The sequence below is a fragment of the Miscanthus floridulus genome, chromosome 11 (genome assembly GCF_019320115.1).
Source record: "Miscanthus floridulus cultivar M001 chromosome 11, ASM1932011v1, whole genome shotgun sequence".
Lineage (NCBI taxonomy): Eukaryota > Viridiplantae > Streptophyta > Magnoliopsida > Poales > Poaceae > Miscanthus > Miscanthus floridulus.
The window spans coordinates 53499475-53514002 of record NC_089590.1 but is presented as its reverse complement, the minus strand read 5'-3'; the positions used below and the strand labels follow the sequence as shown (position 1 = coordinate 53514002).

General features: G+C 42.9%; 1 pseudogene; it reads left to right on the top strand.

Annotated features, from left to right (window-relative positions):
* The first annotated feature begins 13028 nt into the window (after positions 1-13028).
* Positions 13029-14030, top strand: LOC136494860 (heavy metal-associated isoprenylated plant protein 16-like; annotated as a pseudogene).
* Positions 14031-14528: the final 498 nt, after the last annotated feature.

Genomic DNA, 14528 nt, shown 5'->3' with positions numbered 1-14528 from the left:
AAGAAGCTGAAGGACTAGGATTTCGTCCTCACCCCTGCCTTCGAACCAGCCTACTTCAGTCCATAGGTATGGACTCCAAATTTGAACTTATTTTCAAGGACGTAGGATGGGAGGATGCATGGGAAATAGATGAGTTAGGGAGCAAGCTTTGACTATTGAATTTGTATGCACTTTACAAACCATCGACTCGGAAGTCTCATTTAGGTTCTTTGGGAAAGAATTTTCTTTTCCCTATAAGAAATTTAGTGAGCTTCTAGGATTCCCTGCTCAGTGCATAATTGATGTAGACTCAGCTATATAAGACTTTGATAGGAATAAGTTTTGGAGGGAGATATCGAAAGAAATTGTTTGCTACCGCCCTCGCACCAATGACATTCACCACCCTACTTTGCGGTTCATGCACAATTGGCTAGGATTTTCTCTTTTTCCTAGAAATGATTTCTGCATAGTAAGGAATGATGAACTTAAACTGTTCTATGCTATGGTTAAAAGAAAGAAGGTTTCACCTATAAAATTCATGATGGCACAATGGGCAGAAATTTCCTAGACTTAAGGGAGATGTTGGGTGAACTTCTTTGGTCACCCACATAGCTAGAAATTTGGGTTTACTAGCAAACGCTTCTATTACATACATTGGCAGTCCCCAATGGATTATTGATTATGGCTATTTTAATCATGCACACATGTTAAAAAACGGCAAGGATGGGAAAATAGCCATGGTGTATATGGACTACATAAATGAATTTTTGTTACTAGACTGAAACCTCGGTCTGTATATGGTAGATTCATTTGTCTTTGATTTGCAAAAACTAGAGCAAGCACCTCGTAGGAGTGCCTCTATAAGGATCACTCGCAACCCGCAACCTCGGTACCATGGAGACGACCCCATTCCAGAAGGCCCTGCCTTCAACGGCTACACAGGATTTGATCAAGCAGGACCTTCCTAGGTGCACCATCCTATGCATGTAGGCTGGGACTAGCCGAGATCTTCCCGTATGCACCAACCTGAGCATGTTGGGTGGAAGCAGCCTTCTCCGCATCATTCAGAGAGTTCCTAGCAATAGGGCCCAAGTGGGCAATGGTAGGGCAGGCAATTTTGACTACTACCAGCAGCAGTCTTACGAGGAGATCTCTAGTGGCCACCAAGGGAGGACACATATCCTTCTCTACCCATGGCTACCACTGACCATCCCATAGGTTATCATGAGCAGTAGATGGAGTACGCTCATTTCAACACTAGGCTCACCACCATCGAGGAGAACCAACAGGAGATCCGAAACACTCTTCACCAACATTTCCAGTGGCAAAAAGAAGTAGGACAATGCCACGTCGCCATCCAGCAACAACAGCAACAGGAGAATGACAACTGGAACTACTTGTTTGGCCATCTCCACATTGACCACCCGCCTCGCTGAAAGACCATAGCAACACCCAGCTTGGGAAGGAGCCCCCATTTACCTAAGGTAAGTTTTCTTTCTAGTATTTTATTATTTTCTTTAGTTTATTTAATTTTCAAATTTGTATTATCATTAAAAAATGCAAAACTAAGAAAACAAAATAAAAATTTGCCTTTGTCTTTTATATATATATTACTATGGTATGATCTAAAAAATGATGGAAACCAAATAAAAAGAGTGTGTATATAGTTTGCTTAAGGTGTGCTTTAGTTTGTTTTTAAGAGTCAATAAATAAATAGAATTTGAAGATGATCTCACATGATGGAAATGATGAATAGTTGCTCTGTTATAATTCTTTTCAAGTACCTAGTTTTCAGCCTTGAATTCTCTCGAGTTTTGGATGAGATTGATTTGATATAAGAATTTACTCTGAACTTGAAGCTCATGGGAAGCATATGCTTGATCTAAGTCTAAGTAATTGACGGATATAATATGAAAAGGTCTGAGCTGCTATTTATCTTGTTCCAAGTGATACTAAATTCTGGAGATTTCTTTTGAAAAACATAAAAAAATCACATGATGAGATCTTGTATGACAAAACTTGAATTAATACCAGAGCCAAACATGTTTATCTAGGCTAGGAAAACTTCCACTTATATGCTACTTGTTTTGCATTGAGTTTAGTCAAGCTTTGTTGATGCCTTACGAGAGGTTTGTCATACTCTTAAAATCAAGATCACGTACACACCACCTACATATGCACTACTCCTACACTAGGGGTAGGCGCAAAAACATGTCTTCCATCTAGATCCACCCAAAAATGTTTTACTCCTATACTAGGAGAAAACACCAAAAATATGCTTCAAAGGTTACCACCAAATAAATGCTCCAAGTTCTTGTTACTATCTCTCCAACAATTTCTATGCAGAAAAGAAGCATGGGCTATGCAGGAGTTATTCATAAAAAAGAAAGAGAAAAAAATATGTATGTATATATTGAAAAAAATGACAAGTGTCTGAATTACCAAAACAATATGTGCTTAGATGCCTGCCTAAAAAAAAGAGAGATGAATAAGATAGTCCATGTTTTCTTGCAATTGTTTCAAAGTTTTAAATAAGATATGTTTTCAAGGAGCATAGTAGAATTAGGCTAGACACCACATATATATCCCTCATACTCCATACACATGCACATCTTGATTTGATTGTATGACTCAACTCTCTTTGGATCTGAGGTTTGACTTTACAATATATATATTGCAAGTATGCTCTCTTCATGCAATTACCACTCCTATGAGCTCCACATCAGCATTAGTTATAGGAGAAGAAAAGGCATAACATCATTCATTGCCTTGGTGAGGATCCACAAATACTACATATATGAGAGACTTGAGAGTGTCATACAAAGGAATCTCTGAGTTTTATTTTGAAAACTTATAAAACTCCAGAATAATGGTTAAACAACGAACCTGACTTGATCGTTCTGCCTTTCAATTGCTCAAGATCAATTGAAAGCTAGAAAGCCACATGTTTGAAGGTAATATGGGTAAGTTTGAAAGTTAGATCGATGAATTTTAATCCGGAGGGGGATTCTTGTTTGAATCTATGTAATCAGCAGGGCTTATCTAGAAAACCATCAAGGAGGATCAAATTGTCAAATAAAATCACACTTATTCCGTAGCGAAATCAACTCTAGAAGGTTCCAGAAGACTCTAGAGGACTCAACACCGAAGCGGGGGCCAAGTCACTACCAGGTCAGCCGGCCCCACCTAGAGGCCTGCCTGGCCCCTGGGGGACCCACCTGTCGCCTCCATCATATGTTGGTTTCCCACCGCTTCCTAGGATGCATCTACGTCGTCCTTTAAGTTGGTTTGATCCAATGGCTCACGTTGGACGCTCTGGCCTATATAACTAGCCCCTACCCCCCCCCCCCCCCTCCCCCGGCTGCCGCCTCTAGAGCACGCTACCATAAGTCAAGAGAAGACTAGAAATTAGGGTTTCCGGAGAGAAAAGAATAGAGCTCCAATTCTTTAAGTTTCTAGTATAGGCTAGCTAGCAAGGATCAAGTAGAGTTTGGGCTATCGCTCAGGATTCTGGATCTACCGTCTAGAGACTAGGTATAGCTATTGTATCTCTTAATTTATGACTTTGTGCTACTTCAATATTATGTTGCTATTTATTATGTTCCTACTTTGCTCAAGTAATATGCTTGATATAGTTATGATTGATGATGAATATATGCATATGTTCGCAAAGCTCTTTGCTCAGCTCTCGAGAGAGTTAAGTGGTTGACATTATGTAAGCATGGTGCTTAGATATTTTTTGACTACGGATGCATTCTACACTCTAGGTCATGTGGCAGATCACAGATGTGACACTCCCATTGACTCCTTTGTAGTCCACTCCCCATTTGTAGAGCACGTAGAACGTGATTACGAAGGAAGACAAGCTCTGTTCTTAATCTTCCTTAGTCATGTTCCTGATGCATAGATCCAAAGTTAGTTATACTATAGATGAGAGTGTATATACTTGGGTGTACAAAAGACTTAGTAGATAAGTAATGGCTTAGGAATCTTTTGCTCTTAACGGATCTCTTGCTTAGCCTTACTACATTTTATGAGTATCTATTTCTATCTCTAGAACACCATTATTACCTTACACCTATCATTTATTTATCACTTGACTTACCCCTGCCATAGCATGAGAGTGGTTTTATCATAAGTATGCATATTTGTCAATATCTCTATGCCAACACAACCCCATAGCTCCTCCCTATGGATAAATATAAATAACGATACTCGGTATACTCCCGGGTGAAATGCTACAATGGTATATTATCTGTGCGCTTGTGGATACCTTATATATAGTTTACAAGTGTTCTCATAATTACCAACAATGCATTTCTGGCATCATGCTAGGGATGACAACTTAGTTAAGAGTGATGCTAAGAAATGTCAACTAGACAACCTAGTGAGCATATATCATGGAGGCACCGTGGAAACAGATCGCTATGGATATGTTGAGTTTGTTGACATGCAAAGCGTGCATGTGTTATTCAATGAGAAGCCTTCATTTAGTGAGTTAGTTGCAAGGGCTCAAGAGGAGTTACATTGACATGAAGATGATGATGATGATGATGGCATCGTAGTTGAGGGTGTACTTCACCTAGGTTTCCCTCCCAACATCCTAAGGAAGGTGATTCCAATTGGGTGTGCAGATCAGTGGGAGAACTATGTGAGATCGGTTATGAAGAGCATGTTCCAAAGTTTGGATGTTGTTGTGTGTTGGGTGGCACTTGATTGCATCCCTCATGGGTTTTCCTTAGAAATGGGTCAGCAGGCACACTTTGACCCTCCCGTCCCGGAACCTGATATGGATGCGGAGGTTGCACCTACGGTTCCTGATGCCCAATCTGCCCCCAATGAAGGCCCATATTTCTGAGGTAGTTGGAGATGATTATTGGACTCACGATGTTGTGGCAGATCCTCCTCAGGAGATCCCTTTGACACAGAATCATCCGAGTAAGTGTCTTATCTGTATCCTTCTTTGGAGCTTACACCCTTCCTTTCATCCATTTTTCTCATTCTTTCCTCATATTTCTGTTTATGTTGCAGGAGACATTCTCGACAATGTGGATGTGCCTCCTGTTGCTGCGCACGTGCATTGTGGAGATGGATTCCATGCCTCCAATAGTGTTGAAATTATGAATGATTCAGAGCCATATGAGATCGCAAGGGCTATTGATTATGATGATGATCGTCCTATTGGAGAGCTGACGTCCATACTTAAAGTGCATTACATGACAACACAACGCAAAGTCCAAGACTAGACAACATTGTTCATGAATAAACCATAGAACTAGCAAGTCATGCAGACTACTGAGTGCAACGAGACCATTTTTCCTTCCTCAAGACATCGGGATTCCCCTCCATCGCTGCTTTTGCTCGGCGCACACACTCAAGCTTCTTCTCCCTCTCCTCCCTATATGCAGCAACACGCCTCCTTTCCTCCTCTTCCTTATGCTCCTTTTCTGCAACCTCCTCTCTGCGTCTCTTCTCCATCATATCCTTGTCCTCTGCCTCGCACCACAACAATTTCTGTATCCATTCCTTGTCTTCAGGCTTGATCTCAGTGTCGATCCACTGCTCAAAATCACAAAGCGGTGGAGGGGTCTGCAACAAATGCAATTGTTACAAAACAAATAAATCATGCAAGATTTCATATGACACAAAATAATTATTACACAACATCAATTCATCACCATCTTGTTAATGCGACACTAACAAAATGTAGGCTCAAACGCAAAATTGGAACACATCCAATACCTCTGCCTATACGTGTCCTCTTCATCGGACTTGGCTACCTTGCAAGGATCACTATAAAAGCATATGGGCACTATAACACCACTAGGCAGAGGCAATGGGTCGAAGGCATTTCCGGTCATCCTGCCATAACTACAATTCAACCAATTTTGTTCTAAGAACCGAAAGCAATTAACATTAAACCCTAAACCTAGGGTTTCCCATTTGATGCACAACAATGAACCCATAATATAACAAGATGCGCTGAGATTACCTTGGTTTGCTAGCTTTTTCACGCCTTGGCATCCTACGGTTGTATAATATAAATATTAAAAATTGCATGAAACCCTAAGTATAGATGATTCTTAGGTTGAAAAATACGACTAATATATACCGAATTGATGCGAAAAAACTAGGAGGGGAGCGAGGAATACCTTGCTCTCGAAGATTTACGGATCAAATCCAAGTTTTCAAGGTCCAATATGCCGATTCGTGAGGTAGGGCGAAGTGGGGACATCAAAAACCCGAGATGGAGGAGGAAGAAAAGGAAGAAGCCTTGGCCAGGAAAAGGGGGGGCGCTATTTTTAAACACCACCTCGGCGCCATAGATCTTGGTGCCGTGCTCGGCGCCAATTACTATGACGCCAATGTCTACGGTGCCGAGGTGGCTGCCAAGTCACCACCACGTCTGCGTCGATGCCTACGTGGCCCCAAGACCTCGGCACCAAATGCGCTGGCACCGAGACGTGTAATCTCGGCGCCAATTACTCTGGCGTCGAGCTAAGGGTCTAGATTTTGAAAGCATACCTCTAGGGGTAGATTTGTGAAAAAAAATAAAAAAAGGGGCTAAAAACAAAAAAAATCAAGCTGTGAGGCCACTCACAAATTGTTGCAAGTTTTCGAACATGGACTTGTGATATACTAATTTTTCAGCACTGCTAGCGCCTAGATGTTCGGATGGATGCCCGTGGCTGTAGTCCGTTTTCGTGCGTGCACACGTGGGCCTGCATTGCTCGGACGTCGCTCGACCGCGCCTGTGCCACCTGCACCCACGCGGGGTCCGCACCAACCGCGTCGCACGCCCGCATGGGGACCACTCGCGTCCCTTCCCTCTTCCCACGCGCATCTCATATGCAACATCCGATCTACTTTTGAAACATCCAGATACAACACTTGCAACATATAAAAAAGACATATGAAGCACTTGAAACATGCGTCTGAAATACCTGAAAAATACTTGAAAAACATTACAAACATACGCAAGATCTAGATAAAACACTTGCAACATATATGTGAAACATATGCAACATCCAGATAAACACACTTACAACATACGTCTGACAAATGAAATATTGGGGACAAACTCTTGCAACATATGTGTACAACCATTCTAACATACGCAATATCCCGATCTACTTTTGCAACATCTATATAAAACACTTGCAATATACCTCTAAAACATCTAAAACATTTGAAATGTATGCTTGAAACACGCATCGTATCATGGTGTAGCCTCCTCCTCCATTTGCATCGGGGCACCGCAGCCGTAGCAGGAGGCGAGAACGGAGGGCTTCCGCGCCAGGGCCCGGCGCTTCTCCTTTCACTGGCAGCGCCTGTCGGCGTCGTCGGGCACGAGCACGGCGCAGCGACCTCAGTGGCCAGTTAGTGGCCGCAGCGAGGGCGCAGCGGTGCCTGCGCTATCAGGAGGGGCAGGCTATGGAGCAAGCAGCAAGAGCAGCGGCAGGAGTGGAGGAGCAAGAGCAGCACCAGAAGCAGTGCGGGGTGACCGTCGACAAAGAAGCAAAGCAGAGCAGGGAAACGGGCGGGCGGCGCGGTGGATGCACGTGCGGCGTTGGGGAAGGCTGCGACTGCCGACGTGAGACGGGGAAATGTCGCTCTATATTTTTTTTTATTAGTGAACGAACGAAGGTACTCCCTCCGTCCCATTGAGTTTGTCGTTTGAAAACCGTGCCCCCCTCACAATCCTGGTTCCCGAGCGGCAAACTCAATGGGACGGAGGAAGTAGACGGCAGAGGGCCGGTCCGCAGGCCTGGAAAGAAGCGTCCGGGACGGGAGGCGTCTGACGGGACGTCCTCACTAGAGTATTTCCATAATTTTTTGTCAGATATTCATGAGCTATGAACCATATACATACATCAAGGGGTATATATGTAATGGGTACTGAAATTAAACAGTGCCGCCTGCCTGTAATTGTATGCTCTACGTACTTCTGTACTTGTGTGCTCTGACTCTGACACAAATCACAATCAGTGGTACCGTACTCTTACGGTCTTGCTACCACTGAACTGGTACTGGGCTACCGGTATTGGAACATGGACGCACTCTTGCGCTTGTGTAGTTGTGTTTGACCGACGGAACCGAGGATTTCTCAGAAGCGCGTATGCAGCGTGTGGAGTGGCCCGATCGGCATCCCGTCGAGTCAAGTCATCGTCCACGCGCCCACCATCTAACAGCGTGGCCAGTTGGATTCTTTGCTCCATCAATTACAGATGATCTTACATTGCTCTGCTCTGACCCGGAACCTACCTTCTTGATTGTCCTTATCCTCGTACAGTCGTACTCCCTCTACATATACTACTACCAGTAGCTAGTGGAAGAGGCGAAGAGCCTATTTGCCAGAACTTTCAGCTTAAGGGCTCCTCGTCCAACTGAATTTTACATAGAAGTGATTATAGGCTGATTTTGCAAAGTGATTTTATAAAATGAACTAGAGACTTAATAATTATAGAAGCTGAAAAAACTAGTTTCTTTTGAGTTACTTCTGGCACAAAATTATACTATACTACATCCTACGTAGAATTTATCTTATCCTAGAGAAACACTTTTATCCACATAATCACATCTCTCAAATAATCACTTTTATCTGTGTTCGTTGCTACTCACTCCATTTCAAATTATAAGATGTTTTGCCTTTTCTAAAAACATAGTTTTTACTATGTACCTAGATATATATTATGTCTAGATAAAATGTATCTACAAAAATTAAAACGTCTTATAATTTAGAATGGGTCGTATATAAAGCGGCATAGCTGCTGCCTGCAGCGAGCTTAACCACCTCCTCCTCTAGTCAACCAAGCACATTACTTCCACTAAACTTGTCACCACTGGTTAGTGGTTACACGGAAATTGAACCACCTGCAGCCTGCAGGCAATGAAGGTAAGCAGCACTAACCGTGCAGCTCTGTTAATTTCATTGCCGTCCAACCTGTGCAACGCAGACTAGCTGATCACATTTATTTCTTGTCCGCGCCGTTGTCCTTGCTGCAGCAAAAGATGGTGATCAAGGTGAGCATGCCGTGCGAGAGGAGCCGATCCAAAGCCCTGTCGCTGGCCGCCCAAGCAGACGGTACATAAGCGCGCATTCTACTACCCTACGGTGTCGTCGTCTTTCTGCATGCTCACGTGAATCGCAGCGGTGATCGTTTGGCTAACCGGCTGCGCGCGTACGTATATATGTGCAGGGGTAATCTCCGTGGAGATCACCGGCGACGACAAGGACAAGCTGGAGGTGGTTGGCGACGCCGTCGATACGGTCTGCCTGGCCAGCTGCCTGCGCAGGAAGCTCGGCCACGCCGACATCCTGCAGGTGGAGGAAGTGAAGGACCCGCCGCTGCAGCCGGAGCCAGTACAGCCGCAGCCACAGGGCTACACGTGTGAGTGTCCCTTCTACCACCACCATCCGCCGCCGCCAATGGTCATCTGCGAGTGCGAGGAACCAAGTAATTGCGCCATCATGTAAAAACAGTCTGACATGAATGATTAAGATGGATGCTGTCTTATCGGGAATTCTAGTTTCATGGATGCTGTCTTATCGGGAATTCTAGTTTCTGTAAGTAAATAAACAGTGGTTCCGTTCGTTTCCGTCTTTACGGTTTCAAATTTTTCCAACTGCTTTGAGTGCTTTTCACGTGTAACTGGACAATTTAACGAACTTAGTCTACACTATTGGATACCACTTGTGTCCTTAAGAGAACTGGAAGCAAAATTAATGTCACCTATCAAAAAGAAATTAACGTCACGCCAACATTAGTGTTTGACGTACGCCGACATATGCCACGATGAATCAATGATTTGCACTTTCTCCCTCTAATAACATTGGTTTCTTCAAAAGAAAGTAGTAGATGTCATGCGGCTCCACAGGATGACACTGAATTTCTTTCTCTGCTGGCCAATGTTGTTGCAGTCGTGTTGGTTTCTTTGTCCTCGGAGTTGGTGCGTCCACAACTAACCAACAAGCGACCAATCAGATTCCACTTTCTACAGACGATACAGACCTACTCTTTAATTTATTTCTCAAGATCTCCACATTCTGATCGGAAATAACAAGCCACCAAATTTCTCTGTTTTATCAGGGGCTGTATCTTTTGTATAGCAATAGCTTATTGCTACAGGATACTTTTTACGCTTGGATATTTTTTCTCTTTGAAAGCTACTTCCAAGATTTTCTGAGTGAATAAGATTTTCATAGAATATCTCTGAGTGTTTTATAATAAAAAAGATGTTAAAATGATTCTAACTAACCAGTATAGCTCTTGCCAGTTCTTATTACTGAATGTCTAAAGCCTGAATCAGATGTACATGCTGATCCTTATCTCTAGGACAACTTTTTCCTATATACAAAATACTTCACTTCGTGGTTGTACCACTGGCCAAATAGAATGAGCCAATCAAGACTAGTCTCTACTCAAATAATTGAATTAATATTACAAGTGGAACTTAATGTAAGTGTCTGCGATTGCTTTGGAAAGAACTGTTTCACACCGCGTCAACTATGTTCAATTGTGTGCGTCTTCTGAAACTAACTGTATATTTTCTAGGCAACAAAGGGTTAACGAAAAGGGGTTAGCCCACTAATGATGAAGTCTTCATCATGAAGATCTTATCTAGCTACTATCGTCAATTTGGTTTCTTAGGGACTGCGTCGACGGTCTACCCACACGAAAGCATATACGAAAAGGTGTCACCATTCTTCTCTTTGAGTTAATTCAGTTCTCCATTTAACTCTCAAGTTCCAAGTTGCCATTTGCTATGTGATGGATACAACTTCTGCTGAATAATAAGGTACTACTCTATGACTGTGAGAATACTTACAGGATCTCAGATAAAATTTTGTTGCAAGAATAATCTCATACGGAATCGTTCAAACTTTAGTTGTAATATACATACATGCACATACGGCGCGCATATGTGGTATTAAAAAAAATTCTTTCACAATATAATGAAGGAATAGCAATGAAATTGTTAAGGAGTTAGTTCCTATATCATAGGTAAAATAGTAATGTTTGCATATGGTGCATGATGGTACAACAACATATACAACATGTCAACCACAATTGAATCGGTAACACAATCTGATTTCATTTAGTATAATATAACGTTGAGTTTGTAACTCAACACTACAAAGAAGCATAAAGCATGGATCCAATTTAGATGAGATTAAAAGTCACTAATGTTCGCGCTAAAAGAAAGCATGCATTATCACCTCCAAAAGACAATATAAACAATATTATGTTTTAAGATCGGAGATATTACAAAGCCAACTTGTGCCCAAAACTTTTTTAACATAATCTGAACAACCATAGGTGAAATGAAAAGGATGGCAACATATATCTTAATATTACTAATTGGATGTCAACAGAGCCTCAACATTAATCATCATAAGACTTTATCCATTAAACTTTCAATACTTGTGATAACATAAGATTTTAGGATGTCCTCAAGCATGGGTTGATGTGCTAGTCTGTCTAAATGTTTTTTCATTGTACATGGAGAGCAACACCGAAAACAATCCCCTTTCTCTAAAAATTGTCATATATATATATATAGGGGCCGGGAATAAGTTGAAAAAACTGCTCTAGCAGATTCCCTTTCTCAATCCCCTTTCCTTATATTGTTTTCTCGAATCCCACAAAACCTCCTGTTTTCCTTCATCAGTACTCTGGTCTCCAGGACCAGTCAGTATCGCAGACCATCATCACTGAGTTTTTCTTGAGGTGCTTAGGTGAGAGAGTAGTAGTAGGTGACAAGAAGAGCTAAAGGTTCTTTCGATATTAAGGATGGAACCACGGCTAGATTTTGGGATGATGTATGGGTAGGTGCTAGGCCTCTGAAAGTTCGTTATCCATCTTTATATAATATTGTGAGAGATCCTCACGCTACAGTCTCAAAGATAATGAGCACTAGCCCTCTGAATATTTCTTTTAGGAGGGCTCTGGTGGGTAATAAACTTACAGAATGGCTTAGTCTAGTAGCAAGTATTTCTCATGTCGAACTAATAAATGGATCTGATCATTTTAGATGGAGTTTAACCAGCTCAGGTTCATTCTCAGTCAGATCCATGTATCTCAACCTTATAGATACAAATACATCTTTTCGGCATAGGAAGATTTGGAAGATAAAAGTTCCTCTAAAAATAAAAATTTTCCTCTGGTTCCTACAAAGAGGTGTCATTCTTACCAAAGATAACCTGTCTAGGAAAAATTGGAAAGGGAGTCAGAATTGCGTTTGTTGCAATGGGAATGAAACTATTCAACACTTATTCCTGGACTGCCCTATTGCCATAATGATTTGGAGGATTATCTTCTTTGCTACTAGTTTAACTCAACCTAGATCAATCAGCCACATGTTTGGTAACTGGCTGTCTAATCAAAATAAAAGGATTAGAAATTTGATTTGGGTGGGAGTGGCTGCTATGTGTTGGGCTATTTGGAGATGCCGTAATGATGTTGTTTTTAATAAAATAAAATCTAACTCTATTATGCAGGTCATTTTCAGGGGAGCGTACTGGTTACGCTTCTGGGCCCAGCTGCAGCGTGAAGAGCAAGCTAAGGACGCGCTCTCGACAATAAGCAAGAAATTAGAAGTTATTGCTCTAGAGATATCCAATAACGGATGGAAACAATTTTATTGTTTAAGTTAGCGTCTTGGTCATGTTATAAGACCTTGGCTTTCTTTTTGGTTTTATCATTATCTGTAATTTTGGGCTGTGTACATCTACGGATGTAGAGGCCGGATGTTTATCCATTATCTAAAAAAAGAAGAGCCAGCAAGAGTGGTCCACCTTGTAGATGGTTACTGCTGTTGCTGGCTCCCAAGTGTCAAGTTTTGGATCTCCAGTTACCCGTACCACTCAACTACTGCGATCATATAGTCTTCTTTTAGTTCGAAAGTACGTATTGTATTGCTGTTTCGCTGGTGTGGTTCAAGTTCAGCAACTTGCTGCTAGTAAACGGACGGACCAGCGCGTGCCTTCGGAGAAGCGCAATGCGACAGGCCAGTGGACGATAAGAATTTGCGGGCCTCGGATCTCACACGCTAACCATCGCCAAGAACGCGTCTCAGTCAGTTGATGATGATTCGTTCCCCGCTACTGACACCAGCGTTCGCTCCCCGTTTCCCTACCTCCCTCCACTCTATATAAGAGCCCGGCGCCGGCCAGTCACAACTCACAAGTCACAAGAAAGCTCCATCAGTTAGCAATAACCAGCCACCCAATTCGCCTCGATTGATTCAACGATCTGTCGCGACAGTTTTTGCTGATTTTCTCGTCGGTTTCGGAGAGATCACTGCCGGCGGGCAATGAAGGTAAGCAGGGGCCGGACAGTTCCTTCGATGAATTCAGAAACCTCTGCTTCAGCTTTATTTTCAGAGCTCTGAAACTGATTTGCATTGCTCCTCTTGTTTCTGCATCGTGTGGTTGCCGCGCGCAGCAAAAGATAGTGATCAAGGTGAGCATGCCGTGCGAGAGGAGCCGGTCCAAAGCCATGACGCTGGCCGCCAGAGCAGATGGTACGCCGTCAGTTGTCTTTGGCCAGTACGTACAAAAGGTGGCCATCAGTGTTAGCTAATGACAGTGCTCTGCGTCTGTGCAGGGGTGATATCGATGGCGATCACCGGCGATGCCAGGGAGAAGCTGGAGGTGGTCGGCGACGGCGTCGACCCGGTCAGGCTGGTCAGCTACCTGCGCAGGAAGGTCGGCCACGCCGAGATCCTGCAGGTGGAGGAAGTGAAGGACAAGAAGCCCGAGGAGGAGAAGAAGAAGCCGGACGGAGCCCAAGCTGCCGCAGCCCGTGGTCGTGCACCCGCCGCCGCAATGCTATCCCGGAGGCTACCACTACTACCGCCACCCGCCGCCGATGGTCGTCTGCGAGGAGCCAAGCAGTTGCCCCATCATGTAATTAATTAAAGCAGCTGACATAAATAATTGAGAATTTGAGATCGATTTTGTCATATAGGTAGGCCTTTTGTTTTTCAGCAACTTGAGGGAGCTATATAAACGATTTGTGCAAATAAAGTTGATTTTGCGGAGCCTTTATTTACGGTTTCAACTGGTTTTATTCTGCATCTCAATTTCTCAGCTGGTGGCTTCTACGTGAAGCGTGCACGTGCTGATACCGTAAAAATTAGATCATCACGCTGGTACCGTAAAAAAACGATAACTGAAAGCCCAACGACTTTCGAAGGGCTAAGCGCGTGTTTAGTTGAACCCTAAATTTTCAAAAAAGTGCTACAGTACATATCGAATCTTACGATACGTGCACGGAGCATTAAATATAGACGAAAAAAAACTAATTGCACAGTTTGATTAGAAATTACGAGACAAACGTTTTGAGCCTAATTAGTCCATAATTGAACACTAATTGCCAAATAAAAACGAAAGTACTACAGTAGCACAAATTCCCAAATTCCCCGAACTAAACATGCACTAAGTCCTCTGTTACTTACGTCATCTGTCAGAAAGAAACTGACGTCACACCAACATCAGCGTTGTTTGCGTACGCTGACACAGGCCACGATGGATGGATCATTTG